Raw genomic sequence first — 18,963 nt, forward strand, 5'->3', positions numbered from 1 at the left:
TTTTCTTGCCATCTCTTTCTGTATGTGAGTGAGTGAATGTGTGTATGTGAGTGAGCACACACATATTTATTGTGAATCATGCTTTCTCACTTACCAAACCATTTACATTTTACTATGTAGCATTTTAAATAGTGCTTTAATAGCTATATGCTATTTAGTAATGAAAATGTTGCTATCTCTCCCACTGATAGGCATTTTTCCCAATTATCCTGTCACAAATAATGCTACACTGAACATTTTTGTTGATAATATAGATTCTGTATTTAGAATGATTTCTAAATCATTCCCCAAAGTAGAATCTCTCCCAAATTCCCAAAAGTAGGATCATTTAGTCAGTCAAAAATAACATTATATTGTAACATTTTAAATTTCTACCTATAATGTATGCAAACATCTATCTCCCTACTAGCATTAATTATTAAATGGCTGTCTTTTTGTCTTTTTTTGTATAACTATGCTAATGTTTTTAAAAGCCACCAAATTTTATTAATTTGCATGTGTCCGATTGCTTCTAAACTTGAATATTTCCATCTACCTGTTTATTCATTGTATTTATTTTATTATTCATGTCCTTTTCTTACTTATTAATCAAAATAATCTTCTTATCAATTTGTTTAACTTTTGTAGAATAAACATATTGCATTTATCAAAAATTTCTATACAGATATGGTTTAACAGAATTTTTTGTGTGTGTTCATGTTGTTTATGGCATGATTTTAATATACATTTGAGAGGATCAGTACCTTCTAAAATAAAAATAAATGGGGTGCCTGGGTCACTCAGTTGGTTAAGCATCCAGCTCTTGATACAGGCTAAGGTCATGATCGCAGGGTTCTAAGATCAAGCCCTGCATTGGGCTCCACGCTCAGCTGAGTCTGCCTAAAATTCTCCCTCTCCTTCTGCCCCTCCCCCTGCTCACACTCAATCTCTCTCTCTCTCTCTTAAATAAATAAATAAATTTATAGTAGATATTTTAGGAAATACAAATAAGCAAGAAGAAGAAAACAGAATTCCCCCACATGCTTATAATAATCATTCTTAACATTTGGGGCATTTTCTTCTGTCTTCTTATACACTTAAATACTTTTTACAAAAGTAGTCTCATATTATACATCCTACTGTCCTATTTTTTTCACATTAAACTGTTAAAAATTTATTTTAAAGTCATGAATATTCTTCTTCATTATCATTTTAATGGCTTCATAGCATGGCTAGATCAAAATTTATTCAGATCACTACTGTTGTCAAATCTCTTTATTTCTAATATTTCACTGTTATAAAGATATGTGGGTATCTTTATGGCCAAATCTTTACACATACCCATAATTATTTAGGATGAATTTCTAAACTGGGTCGTAGGCTTAACCAAATTTTAAAGCTTTGTTATACATTGCCATATTGCTCTTCTGTTCATGGCATAGGATTTATTTTGTCTTAAAGTTGTAAATGCTTGCATAGTACTTGAAATAATTTACAAGGAGCAATTTACCTAGCTGTGCATGTATTGGGAAAGAAGGAGAAATATATCTACAATGTGCCAAAAGCCCAAATTTCCAGAGCAGATAGCTCACAATTTGTAAGTCTTTAAGTTAGTTGAATACATCATGTATGGTTCCTTTCCTATAGATACTAGAGAAAATTTTAATTTTACAAAAATCAACTTTTTGCTTTGTCTCCATCAACTTGTCTTTGCTCTCACAAAACCACATTTTCCAGATCAACTAAAGATGTGGGGGCACTAACTCAGGGGCTTAATAGTAGATCTGCCAAATGCTTACATATGCCAAGCCCTTGCTGACATCCGTTCTTTCATTTAATCCCAGAACAGCCTCATTTTTTGGAAGAGGGAACAGAGCTTCAGAATGGTCGAGGGGCTGCTTCTAATTCACACAGAGATTGCTGACTGATAAGTCTCTCACTCCGGAGGAGTACAGTTTTCACTACTCTCTGTTGCCTCTTCGTGGACTCTAATACTTCACAGGTTTTACTCCCCCCACATCCTATCTACTTACACTTGCATTTACATTTATATTAAAAATTGACCTTTGAGAATTGCACACAAGTTCTGGTTCCAGCCTTCACTCTCTTTCAGTTCTTGTTTATTTTAATTAGTCATTTAAAATTGTACATAGCACCCCAACAAAGGAGAATTTCATATTAATGAGGATTAATCACATGTATACAATAAAATAATATAAATTAACCCCAGCAGCGATTGCTTATATATTCTGAGATATGTCTTAATATGCCTTTTATTCAACAATGAAGAATGGGTTGTGGTTTCTAAAAACCATATGGTAGAAAATATTGGGAGGGAAAGATATTTGACTCTCATTACCATAGATAATTTAAAATATGTAATTAACAAAGTAGGGTATCGTACAGTGTAATGAGATCAGAAAAAAATGAGTCATAAATATTCAGGTTACTGATGTTTTGTAGAAAAAATTGATGATCTGAGGTCAGACATCCTTTGCATTCCATTTTGACCTCTTAATAGCATGAGCCTTCGGACAAGTCCCTCTTCTTTCTGAGAGTCTATTCAAAAATATAATGATATTTTCTTTGGATACTTAGGAAAGTTGAATTCAGTATCAAATATGACAGTCTAAATAGCAGAGTGATGTTACAATATTGGCAGAGGAAAACCAGAATTTGGAATGTCAATATAATGATCAAGAATGACTACACAAGGCCCACTACCCATGGTGTCTCTTAAGAGTCCAGTGAGTTATTAGGCAGTGAGCAACCTGCCCTGGGGTCCCAGTAAGATACTGGGGAGTCAAATAGGGTTCGGTAGAAAAGTTTTTGTCTGGGGAGTAGGAGACCTCATTTGGTCTTTTCTGTATGGATTTGGCCACATTTTATTCTCTGAGCTTAAGTTTCTTGGGGTGGATGTATGAATATCCTTAGCATAGGTTTTTGGTTTTGTTTTGTTGTTTGTTTTGTTGTTTGGTTCTCAGTGAATGCAAGCTCTCCCCCTTTCTCCCTTTATTTATAAGGAGAATGTTAGGGTAAACGAAGTTCCCTCCAAGTTCTCAAATCCATATTACAATGGGTTCCTATTTCATTTTCGTTATTCATTCTTGATTGACTCAGTTCAGAATAACCCAGTTCTTTTCACTTGATTCCCATAATCATAAAATGTCATAGCTGGAATAAACCTCAGAAACCGTCGGACCCCTTATTTTACTCACAAGTAAACGAGCTCATTAGTGGGGGTTGGCAGGAATGGACTTGGTCAAGGTCATGCCATAGGTGGGGCCAGAGTAGAGAAGACCATCCAGGTTTTCTGACCCGCCCTAAGGCTCTCCACCCACCCTTTCCCCTACTTCCAGCTGCCGCTCATATGTTCCTGCCTGCAAGGCAGTGTGATTTGCCTATCTTGTGTTAACATTATTCTAGCATGTAATGTCTGTGTTTAAGGCAATGACCTGAGAAATACTTTTATTTCCAGTGATGCACTTTTTTGCAGGGTTTATTAATTTTATTTATGCATTTGATCTCTCAGATGAAATAACCCACTAATTAGTAGGACAATTTACTGGTTCTCTCCGCCAAGGGTGCTTTACGACGTTGGAGCAATCTTGTCCCACCGTGGTGTCAGCATATCCACTTTCTGCCCTGCTGCCTTTCACTGTAGCCATCAGACACACATGGCCGTCAGCCCCAGGCTGGGGACTGGTGTCTCCAGGGACATGCGGAGATGTCAGGTCATAAGGCAAAGGAACTTTTGCACAGGAGCCTCCCCAGAACTTATTCCAGAGAGGGCTGCTTTAGTAGGCCAAAAAGGGTGAGTGTGGGCCTCCCAGAGAGCTGAGCCAGTGGATTACCTGAACTGCCCAGAACATGAATTTCCAGAGAATGAGGGAAATCAGTGTGTGCAGAAATGTTGCAAGTTGCGGTTGAGAAGGCTCATGGTCCTTCAAGACCAAGAGTAAATAAAGCAAGGAGCCAGACAGGAAGACTGATATAGACAATAGCCACGGAACATTGTGAGATGCAGGCAAGTGTGGGAGGGATGCCAGAAGACCCAGAGTCATTGGAACAAATAGGACAAGATAGTACCCAAGGGGTTTTTTGGGGGGGCGGGGGTTGGTTTGGTTTGGTTTTTCAACTGGCTTTAGTGTGAAGTGCATGGACATCCTTCTCAAACAGCCCCCATCTGTGCTCTCTCAATGGCCAATACTTTTTCATCTGAGAATCATTCATAGTCTCTTGTCATTATTTCCTTATCTGTCCCCATCTGACTGCACACACCATTATATCACCAGGGCCTAGAACCCAGGTATGAAATGTAACACAGTTAGTAAACATTTGTTGAATGAAAGAATGGATAGATGAGTGGATAAATGAATAGGTGAGTCAATCTGTCAGAGCTGCTGGGGGGTCAGAGACCTATGAGCTGTATTCATCTGCTGTCTTTGATGTAATAAGCAGAACCCAACCGGAGATCATCATTTTCAATTATTTATATTTACCAAAGAATTACTTAATATAGCAAAGAAGCATCCAACATAAAAGTATGCAACCTCTCTTGACTAAACCTTCCTTCTTATTAGTGCTTAATTACATCACAGGCACCCCAGAAACAGTTTCATCTGGAGTAGAGGTAAAAGGTCATAGTACCCTAAACCTTTAGGTGGTATCTCTGCAGGCCCACTAGTTGCCTTATGGGTATGGATGCTGCTACTACACTGACACTGTGGACTGCATCTAGCATGAGGGTTCTTGTCAGAACAACTTCTAGACCTCTAGCCAGAGACTGGCTGGAACTCTAGGAATAAGGAGGGTCAGTGGGACCCTGTAGTGGGAGTTACGAAAGCTCAGGATCCTCTCACTCTGTAGTGGGAACTCCTTTACTGTGATTGGCCGCCTTAAGGGTGTTACCTTTGCTATGATTGGCTGTATGCAAATTAGCAGCCCCCAGCATGTTCGTTCATCCTAGATATAATTACTGTATCTATCTCTGCTACCTTGATTCAATTGCTGTAGAGTTTTTGGGGACTGTGCAGATGAAGTGACTCCAACTTGTCGATGCTGTTTGCATGTGACAGATCTCACTGAGACACAACCAGTTCTCATGTGTTGGTGATGAAGTGCTGAGGCCACAACTGGGACCTGTGGTCCTAATTTATGTACTTACCTTCTCTATGCTCAAAGAGCTGGGGGTTCTAGACCCACACAGATACCAGGACATGGGCACGTCTTTGACATCTTTGGCAAATACCTAGAATTATTTGTATAACAATTCTAATGATAAGGCCTGCCATTCATCCCATGCCTACCACATAGCAGTCACTCTCTTAAGGTCTTTCAATACAGTACTACTTTAATGATCATAACAAGCCTGCAATTAGGTTTTCTCATCCCATTTAAAGTGAGGAGAGTGAAGTTCAGAAAGATGAAATAACTTGTCCAGAGTCACACAGGGCCAATTGTGTCAATTAGAAAACATACTAAGTAAAAGAAAAAAAAAAAGAAAACATACTAAGTTTCACACAGAGTAGTGGTATTAACAGCCAAAAATGGAGAAACTGGCAAAAAAAAAAAAAAAAAAAAAAAGCCAGGGCACCTGGGTGGCTCAGTTGGTTGAACGACTGCCTTTGGCTCAGGTCATGATCCCAGATTTCCAGGATCGAGTCCCGCATTGGGCTCCCAGCTCCTTGGGGATTCTGCTTCTCCCTCTGACCTTCTCCTCTCTCATGCTCTCTCTCACTCATTCTCAAGAAAAAAAAAAAAAAAAAGCCAAATGAAATTGAAAAAGCAACTATCCATTGGCTCTCTCGGGAACTGAGGAAAGTAGCAAAGATAGTGCATATTCTGTATATCACCCACAGACAGCTTGTAAAACATGGTGTTTTGTTGGGAGCTGTGTTCGGGAGCTCTGGGCTTATTCCCAGGTCTCCAAAAGCAGAAACTTTTCCAAGCTTCCATACTGTCCAGCTGACAAACTGTGGTCTCATTCTGGTCAAGGACCAGGCAGAATGCATGTGGGTCCATACCGTTCCTTCCAGGGACTAAAATAGACTTTCCTATGTAGTCAAGCCTGGCAAGGACAGGTTGCAATTTTATACAGCATTCCTCAGGGGTAGAAGTTCTTCACCAAAAGTCATAAACTGTTGCTTGATCTGACCATGAGCATTTTTTATTTTTTTCTCCAAAGTCTAGATGTCTGGTATATATTTAAAAGAAGTGGATTTTCTTCTTGTCATTGTTCCTTTAGATTTTTCAGTTTATGTATTAAATCTTTTTGTTGTTATTGTTCCGTTAGATTTTTCTGTTTATGTATTAAATTAGGTATTAATACACACTGGATGGTCTTTCCCTAATTTCATGTTTCTTCATGGCACTTACCACCTGGCATACTTTATTGCTTTGTTTAGTGTCTGTCTCTGTTTCCTGAAATGTAAGCTCAAGAGGGCAGGGATATCTGTTTAGCTGTTATTAAATCTCCAATGATCAAAGCAGTATTTGGTGCAATTAGGGTCTCAGCAAATATTTATGAATAATAATGAATGGATATACATATGTATATCCATTATATATGTATATGTGTGTGTATATATATATACATTATATATATGTATATATGTACATATATATATGGATGGCTGGGCAAATGGACAGATGCATCACAGTTGACAGGTCCCATACCAACTTTAGGACTTTGATAAATGTCACCTTCTGAGTAAAGTCTTCCTCTAACTGCCTTGTTTGAACTTGAGGTCCCACCTCAGCCCTCTTTAGGACCCCCTCTGCTTCTGCTTTGTCCATGACACGTATGACCATATGACACAATAGGCATTCTGCTTCTCTTTGCTTAGGGTGCGTGGTCTCCCTCCTCTAATGACTCAATAGAAAAACATGGGCATATATAAAAGCAGCAGAAGAAACCTAATAGAAAACCATAAATTAAAAACAATGCAAGAATGTTCAATCTCACTAGTAATTAGAGAAGCCCATGCTAAAATATAAGGCATTTTATATCCATCATTTTGGAAAACTTTAAAAGTCTGGCAATAGCACATGTTGGTGATGCTATGAACCCATGCTGGATTTGTATGAAGTGCTGCTGCCACTTTGTAGCGCCACGTGTTACATCTGAGAACTCTGAAGACGCCTACACCACAGAGAAATCTCACGTATATGCGTCCAGTAACTTTAACAATGTCCACTGCAGCATTACTCCTTTTGACACATCTTGGAAACAGCCCAAGTGTTCATCCCCATGAATAAGTCAGAATATAATCATATAAAATGCTATCTAAATGTTAAAATGAAAGAATTTAAGCCGCTTCTATCCAAGTGGCAAAATCTTTAAAGCATATTTAAGAAAATAAGCAAGGTTCCGATGGATGTCTACAGTGGGAAAGCATTTAAACAAAGTTTTAAAACATGCAAAACACGGCTACATGTTTTTTGTGGATGCAAGCATATATTAGAAGCAGAAAAACATGCATGGAAATTTAGGCCTGAGTTATTTTTGTGGAATTAGGAAGGAATTCATGGGATAACTTGCTTATATTTATAGTGTTTATTTTTAAAAGAAAATATCTGAAGCAAATATGACAGAACGGCAATATCTCATAAGGCTGGGTGACTGTACGTAAGTTTTGGTTATAATTATGTCTATACTCAACTTCATGCTTGAAATAGTTAATAAGAAAAGAAATAGGAGGGTACTTAGGTGTGACTGGCAGGGAATAAAGTTCAGGCCACAGCATATCAAATAATACGATGTGACATCGCAAAATTGTAAAGTGAATTTTGTTGCTAATCATGACTGGACGCAAACCCAGATTCAGTACCGTCTTTTCATAACACTTCATGAGATTAGGCTTTGGAACCTGATATTTGAGGTTTGAATCTTGACTCAGATACTTAATAACTATTTAAAATTGGGCATCAGTTTTCTCATCTTCAAAGTGGAAAAATGAGATAAAATAGAGGAAATCTTCCCAGACATGGAGACAAACCATGAGAGACTCTTAATGCTGGGAAACCAACTGAGGGTTGTTGGAGGGGAGGTGGGAGGGAGCATAGGGTATTTGGGTGATGGGCATTAAAGAAGGCACGTGATATGATGAGTACAACGGACCAATTACTGAACTCTACATCTAAAACTAATTATGTACGACTATATGTTGGCAAATTGAATTTAAATTTTTTAAAAATAGAGGAAATCAACAAAATCGAGTTGGCCTTCAAAAGATCAACAAAACTTGCAAACTTCTAGCTAGATTGATTAAGAAAAAAGAGAAGACTCAACAAAAATCAGAAATGAAAGAGGGAACAGTACTACCAACATTAGAGAAATAAAAACAATTATAAAGCAGAAAAATAGTACCTCCTCATAACAACTATTCTGAGGATGAAATGAGGTCATATTTGTGCAGTGTTCAACATATGCCAAGGCACATAATAAGACGGAAGGCTGATCTATATTAAGAGCTCCAGGTTGTAAACAAGCATGAGCTTAAAGTCGATTTTGAAAGCCATGCTTTCTCTCATTTTAGTTGTTTCCAATAATAATCCTACCAGGTTTGTGTTGTTATTATCCCATTTTATAGGTAAGAAAACTAAGCCTGGCAGAGGTCAAGCAACTTGCCCATGATTTTCCATCTTTTATTTTTTTTTATTTTTTTTAAGATTTTATTTATTTATTTGACAGACAGAGATCACAAGTAGGCAGAGAAGCAGGCAGAGAGAGAGAGAGAGGAGGAAGCAGGCTCCATGCTGAGCAGAGAGCCAGATGCGGGGCTCGATCCCAAGACCCTGGGATCATGACCTGAACCGAAGGCAGAGGCTTTAATCCACTGAACCACCCAGGCGCCCCGATTTTCCATCTTTTAAAAGAGAGATGAGATTCAAACCAGATCCACCTCCAGAAAAATATAACTATAACTTAATATCCTGGGTCTATTTTACTAGTTTTATGAGTAAGCTAAGTTGAATTTGTAATCTATCTACAGTAATTTATTCTTTAGCTTTTCTTTTCTTTGAATAGGGAGTCAACCAGCCATTGCTGATTAAAACGAATAACAAGTATCTACTTGGAGTATGTATATGTAAGCCCAAACATGTAAAATATCTGCCATAATGGGATGCTATTTCTAGATAAATATTCCTGCCTTAAGCAGATTCTTGGTCTTGGAATATATTGGAAGATCAGTAGGCTGTGATATTCCATTATGTTGAGGTTCTCTCTCTCCCTCTTTTTTTTTTTTTAACCATAGGCTCTTCCTTTTTTTTTTTTTAGTTTCACTGTCTTCCCTTGAAAAATGATTATCTCTCTGCTTTCCATCTTCTTCTATCTTCTGTGAATCCAAATGGAACTTAACTTTTATTGTCACCAATTATTTTGAATGAACACTTTTCTTAATGTAATTTTCGTCAAGTCAGTTCCATTTATTAAGTCTTCATTCATTCATTCATCATTCATTCATTCTTTCATGCAGCAAACGTTAAGTGCTGACCATGAACTCATCTCAGGGCTACATTCCAAGGAAATAAGGGTTACTAAGACTAGAGAGAGCCAGAGGTAGAAATGGCAATCCCAGTGCAGAGTGACCTGCAGATTGGAATTGGTGCTGGAGAGCATGGAGTCCCCCGTTGAATAGGGGGATGCAGGAGAAGTGACACAGAAATGGTGATGTTGCACCTGAAACTTCTATCTGTACATTTATTTACTGTATAGGAAATAATGCGTGATGTTTGAGGAACACTTGGAAAGCATAAAAACAAGAGAAAAATAACCTATAGTCACTGTTAACCGCTGGTATATTTTTTTAACATTTTTAAAAAATATTTTATTAATTTGACAGAGAGAAATCACAACTAGGCAGAGAGGCAGGCAGAGAGAGAGGAGGAAGCAGGCTCCCCGCGGAGTAGAGAGCCCGATGCGGGACTCGATCCCAGGACCCTGGGATCATGACCTGAGCCAAAGGCAGAGGCTTTAACCCACTGAGCCACCCAGGCGCCCCAACCGCTGGTATATTTTTAAAGACCAATTTCTACATGGATGCATTCAAATTTAGTAATTTTATTATATTACACCTATTTTCTCATATCCTGAAAATTATAAAAATTATTTTTATATGTGTATAATAGTTTTCCATGTAGAAATACTAACATTCGCTTTATCATTCCCATATCAGTTGTTTCCCTTTTACGAATAACATTGTGTTGATAATCTCTGTGCATAAATATTGACCTGCATAAATGATTGTTTCCTTGAGATGGAATCCTGAAGGTGAATTACAGATTAAAGGGTATGATCACTTTTAAGACTCTTGACATTTTCTCCAGTACCCTCTTCTTTACTGATCTCAAGGCAAGAGCTCAAGCCTTTAAGAGAGTCAGATGAATTACAAATTGGAGAAGTTCTTTAAAAATTCCTACACACAGGGGAGCGTCTGGGTGGCTCAGGTCATGATCTCAGGGTCCTGGGATTGTATCCTGCATCCAGCTCCCTGCTCAAGAGGGAGCCTGCTTCCCCCTTCCCCTCTACCTGCTTTTCTGCCTCCTTGTGATCTCTCTCTCTCTCTCTCTCTATCAAATAAATAAATACAATCTTTAAAATATTCCCTACACATGGTGCCAGGGTGGCTCAGTCAATTGAGCGGCTACCTTCAGTTCAGGTTATTATCACAGAGTCCTAGGGTGGAGCCCAGCATCCTGCTCCCTGCTCAGCAGGGAATCTGCTTCTCCCTCTGGCCCTCCCCCCTCTCGTGCTCTCTCTCTCTCAAATAAATAAATAAAATATTTTTAAAAATTCCTACACACTTCTGTGTATACGTAGATACACATGTGAATGTGTACACACATGTTCCTGAGGAAGAGATACCCACAGACACACATACCATATATCCTGATCCTTCGAGAAGCATTCTGTACCCCGCTCTTGGGGAGCATTTAAAATGGGCTGTCTTTGTTGATTTCCTTTGTTAGTGGTGGTGCCTTTGTTTTATCCACCTTTGTATATCCAGTGCCTGGTATGTGGTAAGAAGTTAGTAAATGTTTTTTGAATGAAAGAGAGGGAAGGAAAACAAGCCCATTAAATAATTGCTTACTTTCTTAAACATCTTGTTTTATTCGTTTTCAGCACCCAGCAAGACATGGTGGTGAACCCTGGCTCTAAGTCTTCATGATTGAGCGACTCTTTTGCACAACACAAAGGTAAATATTTGAGGCTGGTCGACTTGCTGGTTATTAGGAAAATCTTCCTCTCTGGGAAGACGACTCACAGATGTCTCTGAGTCCAAGTGATGGCTTTTGTGCTTTGTGTTCCTCCTTAAAACCCCCTGGTGTGTTCATGGAGCCTTTGGGAGTAGCTGCTTAGGATGGCTCTTCTGCCTACTTTGTGTTTGCAGTTCGAGAAAGGGAATATTGATTCCCTTTCTTCTTTTCTTTAAGCACCTAGTAAGCGTCATTAGGAGTTTCAAGTTTTCCTGTCTGGATTTTCTGGTTCTCCCAGTAGGTGGTCTCAAATTGGTTTGATTTTAAACACAACTATATTAGCTCCCCTCACATGCCCTCTGTTTTAATATATTTACCAACAGAAGGAACCATTCTTAGTTGTTGAAACTGAAGTCAAACCATGTAAGAAAAATGTTTCTACGTAGAAAACAGACTTGGAGATTTACAAGCTTAAGGAACAAGTATTATTATTTTGAGGTCCTAAACTTTTAAATGATGGCGACACTGAAATCTCTACTTCATACCGGGAGCCAAGAAGGCACAATTGAAAATGCCTATTCCTTTGACAAATTAGAAGCATTCATTGCAGTATCTATTTCTTGTTTACCAGGGATAATGCTGAATGAGTCACAGACTGGGTAGATTGATGTCCCGTCTGACCACTTTTAATTAGCACTGCCTATTAGGATGAACAGAGTGTTACTTTCCTGCCATAGATTACCCCCCGGCCCCCCTTAAATAGAATAGAAATCTTATTCTCCACAAGGTAATATTCATCTCTTCTCCAACCAGACAAGCATAGAAAATTAAACAATGGTCCGTTAAAAAGCCCAGATAATGTATTTATCATTTCCAGTTTATGTGAGTTTGCAAGGCAAATAGGAGTGGGAGCTATGCGTTATGGGACCTTGGGGAACAACGGGACTCGGGAGGGAGCTGGGAGGCAGGAGGATCTGAGACTTGTAAAAATTCATTAAAAATATGAGGTGCTATTGGAGACAGAGGAAATTAATTACTCTCCAGGACTCAAATGTCACTGCTCATTTAAGTGACCTGGCAAGGAGGCTGAGAAACCTGTTCTGAGAGGGTTTCTGTAGTGGAGAAGGCTGGGAGCTGGGATTCCTCAGCTGTCAATTTTTGCATTTCCTTGGTGACTTATTGACATGTTAACCTGGCTTGCGCCCAGCCTCCTCTAATGAGTAGAGTTAAATGAGAAACAGGGGCTGGGATGGGGGGGGAGGGCACTCTCCCCTGTAGCTGACCAGGTTATGCAGACCAGCTCACCAGGCACCGAAGCAGCCACGGACCTGAGGGAAGCCTGTAATTTACCGCAATGGAGAGAAGAGGCTGATCATTTGCAGCTGGACAGAGTTTGGTCTTTTATGATTGCTTTTCCATCCACAAAGCTATTCTCTGAGGTGGAGTGAATTTGGAAAGACAAATTAAGGTTTTCTACCTAAGGAGGACTGGGGAGCAGTAGCTTCTGAAAACAGTCATCTTTCGAGATTGCCGGTGTAATAAGTCTCTCTAATGCATTCTGCCTGTAGACAGAGGTTGAAAATATATAGATATGTGATGACTTAAAAGTTTAAAATCAGTAAACACTCGGAATAATGGAGTAAAAGCTTTCTCAGATGCATGCCTTACCTAGACTGGGAATTCAAGATTTTATTCTTGAACTCTGCTACTAACCAGCCGTGAGAGGTGGCACAAGCCATCGTAATGCTCCAAGCCTCTGTTGTATTATTTATACAATGGGAACAATACTATCCATCTTCTGTGATCGCTAAGGACCATGTATCCAAAAGATCTTTGAAGGGTGGAAATACATATCACCTATTGGTATGTTTTGTTGTTTTAAAAGTCTTGCATTTTAAAGACTGGGGCTGCTCAGTGATCTCTGTTCCTGTGTGGGTCAAAGTTGAAGGGCTCTGCAGGATTCTTTCTGGCTTGTTCATGTAGGGAGGGTGAATCAACAGGCCAAAGAATAAAGCACTGCTCTGGGAAAAAACTGTTCACATGGTGTTAAAAAAAAAAAAAAAAAAAAAATGAAGAAGAAGCATGCTTTGGAGGGAGGGAGTTGGAGGCCTGGGTGTTCACCTCCGAGAGCAGTCCTAAGTATCATGTCTCCAATTCAAGAAAGTCCTGTCCCTTTGAAGCAAAGACAAATCATGCATTGAAGGTAGTAGAAGAGATGTTTGAAGATTATTCATCTATTCCTAGGAAGAGATGATGAGAAGATAAACGAGGGCAGGGTCAGTGGAGACAGAGAAGAACAGAGAATTTTGAGAGGCCCTGGAAAGGAAGGACTTCCAGGCTTTCGCATGGTTGGGGGGCGTGCACTTTGAAGAGGGAGCAGCACAGTGACTAAGCTGTAGAGGGTTCCCAAGGTGCTTGTAATGTCGTTAATAGAAATGTGGGAAAGTGCAGGATATAGACCTTTTGCTCAAGGAGCTCAGAGAGGTAAACAGGGATGGGGCAGACCAGACAGAAGTCTGGAAGAGCAATGCTGGGTCAGTGCTGAGAGGGAGGGTGCCTCAGAAGATGAGCAGCCCTGTGCTGAGAGAGCAGGGGTTTGAGGCTGGGCATTGTGCCAAGCAGCTGCTCCCAGCCACAAGGAACCAGAGCCACCCAGCTGCACATTGCAGATGCTGGTTTGAGAGCAGCATACTCGACAACCTCAGTTTTGCACCCCGGCATTCCCTCAGTGATTTTCTAAGGCTTCTGTGCTGTTGTTGTCTCCTGGAAGTGGACTTGAGGGACTGCCTGCCTATTCTCATTAGCCAGCCCTGTAGTGACCTATCCAGAGCATGCACAGAAGACATTCTCAGGGACCCAACTCTGAATAATTGCTGCAACTACTGTCCCCATTCCTGTGTGTTCTTTGGAGCTGTTATGTCACTTACTTTTAAAATTGCTTGAAAGCTACCAATTGATGTAACTGAGCTATTGGCTCGCTATTTACTGTGTTAACTACATGTGTCCATTTGAATTCATTTCTAGCCATCATGTCATCATAATGAGATAGTAATAAGACAGGAAAATTTTTTTCACACCGGTCTTCCTCCCTTTTACCTTCCTTTGTGAATTCATCTCTTTGGTGCCTCCTATTTGCCCCCTTGTTGGTTTTATTTTCTCAGATTCTATTTACACTTCTACCTTTCCTCTTCTGATAAAATCACACATCCTTCAATTCAGTTGGACATAGGAGATCCTTGATACGGGGCGAGGGGGCAGTTCAGTTGTAAAACCTTGGAACATTTTCTTAACCACATGGCATCTTTCTGTATCTGGTATTTTTGCTGGTGGTCATGTTTGCTGAATGTCTTAGAGTGGAATTCTCTGTTCCAACACATAATAGCTGTCAAACATCAAGCAAATCCATTTCTTTAGGCTTGAATTTTCACATTAGTAAAATTACAGTAATTTATAGTACTAATACTTTCATACAAGATTGTTAAAAGAATTTAAAGAGAAAGTGAATGAGAAAGAATCTGGCACATTATAGATTACCAGTGAATGTTAGCTGCCATTGCTTATAATAACATATAAGGATATGTATATACATATCTTTGAAATGTAAGAAGCAGATGTGTTGATCTTTGGCAACAAGGAAGGGAGACGCTAGAAAGACACCCTCCCATTCTTTGGCTGGGCTTAGAACATGGAAATCCCTGGTGATGAAGGCATTGAAAGCAGCCAAGTGTGTGGGTGCACAGGAAGTCTTCCCTGGCCAGACAGTGACCTAGGTACTGAACACTGAGCTTCTGCTGGGCATCTAGAGAGCATCTAAGTCAACCCTGCCCCAGACACAATATTCCTTCCAGATAGTACGGCAGTTTGTAATATGCCGGCATGTCTCTGTTGAATTGCCTCACTCAGAATTCGGTTTCCTGTATGTTTCCAGAAAGGGTGGAACATGGGGGAGGTTCTTGGGAGACTGGGGGATAGAAGGGAACCGCAGCCACTCTGCAGCACATGTCTTGTGGCTGACCCGCTGACTCCCCTGGTCGGCACAAAGCTGCATCTGAGTCCACGGCTACTCTCCCTTTCCTCCGATTCTTCTCCGGCGTCTCCAACTCCTCATCCAGATGTGTGTTCAGCTCTTTGAGAAAAGACCCCAGCTGCAGCAGCTCACCCACACTGGCAAGCTGGGAAGCTGTGAAAGTCAAGGTTGCAGTTAGTTTTCATGGAGTCTCAGCGCATGCTTATGGGTGCCCTGCTGCTCCTGCTTCTCCCCATTATTTATGTCTATCTTTCCTTCCTAACAGCCTGCCCAGTGGACTTCAAGTTCCAAGATCAGACATGATTCAACAGACACACAGACTGTTTAACCAGTTCCCACAATTGCTTAAGGTCAAATTCCTCTTTAAGTAAAAAATACATACACATTTATTTTTGTGTGTGTATATATATATACATATATATGTATATATAATTTTCAATAGTATATATATATATATATATATATATATATAGTATTTATTTATCAGAGGAACAGAAGCAAGCACTACAAGATTCTATACGGGTTTGGGTATGTGTGTAAATCTACCAGGGCTTGTTTCTGCCTCCGTGGTTGATCTCTACCTGATACAGCAGCTCATAAGCTTTTCATAATGGAAAACTCTTCACTCCACAAAGTAGTCCATTGCTGTCCTATGTGCCAGCCACCATTCCTCTCTCTGTGATATGACAAAAAAAATTAAATTTGTAAGCCAAAAATGTTGTTTTTCAGCCCAGAATGTACCTCAATTTCTCCTTAGGATTTCTGCCCCTCTGCACCCGAAATGTGTGCATAAACTCATGCCTGTGACCTCACCCACTGAAATTTTTCCTCTCTGGTTTCTCACCTTTTGAAGCTTCAGAATTGGACTCTTCATGAAATTAACCCTATAAATATGAATATACTAGAGAGACTCTCCTAGCCATTCCATTTCCTCAGACCCATCTCCTCTTTATCCCCCCCGCCCATGCCTTGTGAGACAATCCCTTGATTCTGAGTGTTTACAAGGCATTGTGTGGTATAGTGGGAGGGAAGCACAGAATTTAGGGTCGAAACACCTGTGCTTGTCTTCTGCCACCACAGACGGCTTGACTGTGTCTTCTCGTTATGTAGCTTCTGAGGGCCTCAGTTTCTTCAGCTACAAAATAGGTTTACTAATAGCTGACCTACCTGTTCTCGGGCTCCCTGTGAGGCCAGTGATCCCGGACCAGCTCTGGATGTCTGAGGCCCTCTGTTTTTGATATCTGTAAGACAGTAGCAATCAGAACACTCTTATTTTTTAATGAAAATAAATACCTTGAAAGAGTTGTAACCTAAATTCTTATACTATTTAGAGTCTACCTTGGTAAATTTTTGCCTAAATTGTTTCTCGAAGATTTAGGTTGAAGCAATTGAGTGAACGGTGCTTCCTTTAAAGATGGGCATATAGATCAAAATCACTTACAAAAAATATTACAGAGCTGACCAACAAGAGCAGAACACCTAAATAGGAAAGAATGACTAAAAATTTCTCCTGTTTGAACCAGAGTTTAAAACTAATAAAAATCGAACGCTAAAAGTAGAACAGGACAGAACAATTATCGAGATGACTACAAAAAGGAGCTCACAGTTATAATGAAGCAAGTTTTAAAAAGTGATACAACTAGGGATGCCTGGGTGGCTCAGTTGGTTGGACCACTGCCTTCGGCTCAGGTCATGATCCCGGAGTGCCGGGATCGAGTCCCGCATCGGGCTCCCAGCTCCACAGGGAGTCTGCTTCTCTCTCTGACCTTCTCGTCGTTCATGCTCTCTCTCACTGTCTCTCTCAAATAAATAAAATTTAAATAAATAAATAAATAAAATAAAAAAATAAAAAGCGATACAACTAAGTGATGAAATCAAGAACATACAAATGAAACTGTTATGAATGGATAACATAGATGTCCATCCAAAGAAAGAGCCTCTCCGTCCTCCCTGGCAGAGAAGGCTTTCCATGTAAGTAGTACAGAGGACTCTGGGACCATCCTATTCTTTTTTTTTTTTTTTTAAGATTTTATTTATATTCGAGAGACACAGAGAGCACGAGAGGGGAGAAGGTCAGAGGGAAAAGCAGACTCCCCATGGAACTGGGAGCCCGATGTGGGACTCGATCCCAGGACTCCAGGATCATGACCTGAGGTGAAGGCAGTTGATTAACCAATGAAGCCACCCAGGCGCCCCTGGGGCCATCCTCTTCTTAAGTGTGGCATCGACAACCAATTTTGAGCTCACAAACCTGGTTAGAAAAGTCTCTGTAATTGGCAGGTATATGACTGCCATATAAAGATGTGGAGATGAGTGTGACAGCTGAAAGCCACGTTCGTGGCCAGCGCTCACCCTGCTCTCCTGCACACATGTATCATTGAAGAACAGCCAAAGCTGAAGAAATAGCAGTGTTACTCTCCCCCTCGCTGCCTGTGTGCACGTGCATAGTCATGCACACTCACGCACACACACCCTGCCTTCTCACAAGGATCAAGGTCGTGCTATAGCACCGTGACTGGCACGTGGTGGGTCCTCAAGAAAGTGTTTGTTGGAAGGGTGTGTGTATTAATGAATTGCCAAGGAACTCAAGGGGAAAGACTAGAAATATCAGTAGACATTATGACAGCATCCTGGACAAAATGAAATGGAGGGAAAAAATGCCCAGGAGAATTACTTTACCAGAGATTTAACATATTGATGTTCATAACACCTCACCTGCCAAAGGTATCCTATTCAAAATGAATGAAGCCACAGAACAGGATTAAATTAGCACAGCTGGAGGTGGTCTGCCTGCGTGTGAAGAGCCGAATGTCATCTCCAGGCAACGAAGGGAGTTGGAACATGAGGATTCTTATTTTTAGTGTTGGGGAGAAAATGAATTTGAACTAGAGACACCAAGGGTTGATAAGAGAAGACCGGGGCTTGAGGGAGGAAGCGGATATGGAACAAGCTCAGACCAAGAGGGCGAAGCAAAGACTGAGAGTAGAGGGAGGCCTGTGGGAGGGGATCTTGCTAGTTCAGAGCAGCACAAGAAAACCTGATGAGGTCCTCCAGGGCATCTGGTCAACTCAGGCCCCCACTGCTTGGGACAGGCTACCTCAGAGTAGACACCTAAGGTTAGGGAGTCACTTTCCCACGGGTGAAGAAGACCAGCAACAATCCTGTGTGGACATGTCTGCATCCTCTGCGGAGTGGAGAAATTCTTTATGAAATCACTTAACACGGTGTACATACTCGTCTGTTTGCATTCTTCTTTTACTCTTTGCATTCTGTGGTGCCAGGTCCATGGATTTTGGGATTTTTTTAATTTTTTCCAAAACTTTATTTCTAGCCTCTGACTCTAAGAATTAAAAAAAATCACCGAACCAAGACCTGTCTGGCTGAAATCTGTGATCTGCCCACTTATTCCCATAAGCTTCTGAGGCTGCAGTTGAACAGAGGCTCCCTAAAGATTTCTTGGAGAGAAGGAGGGGTGATAATGATAATAAGAGAAGAAAATTAGGGTACAGATAGACTTTCACAAGATCTCTTCTGAGCAGATGGTAGACAAATGGGCCTGACACATGTATTCTTCAGAGATCATCCAGGATGGACTGAACCGCAGAGAGGGAACTGGGAGAGAGTTACACCACTCAAGTTTGGGATACATCCACAGGGAAGCTGGACCGTAGCCAAAGCGTAAGGATGTCAGAATGTCAGGAGAGGGAATGAGACCGAGTCTTGGGTGAAGCAGAAAACCCTGCTGGCTGACTCTT

General features: G+C 40.5%; 1 protein-coding gene and 1 pseudogene across 2 annotated transcripts in view; one reads left to right on the plus strand and one right to left on the minus strand.

Annotated features, from left to right (window-relative positions):
• The window catches only part of DAB1 (DAB adaptor protein 1), a 1,148,653-nt gene that overhangs the window by 542,535 nt on the left and 587,155 nt on the right, over nucleotides 1-18,963 (plus strand). For both annotated transcript variants that reach the window (XM_046006944.1, XM_046006943.1), the window contains exon 4: nucleotides 11,108-11,181. The gene's annotated coding sequence lies outside the window, so the exon portion shown is untranslated. The remainder of the gene's footprint in view (nucleotides 1-11,107; nucleotides 11,182-18,963) is intronic.
• LOC123955673 overlaps nucleotides 1-18,963 on the minus strand; it is a 46,218-nt pseudogene that overhangs the window by 9,189 nt on the left and 18,066 nt on the right.

This window comes from Meles meles, chromosome 1, assembly GCF_922984935.1.
Source record: "Meles meles chromosome 1, mMelMel3.1 paternal haplotype, whole genome shotgun sequence".
Taxonomy (NCBI): domain Eukaryota; kingdom Metazoa; phylum Chordata; class Mammalia; order Carnivora; family Mustelidae; genus Meles; species Meles meles.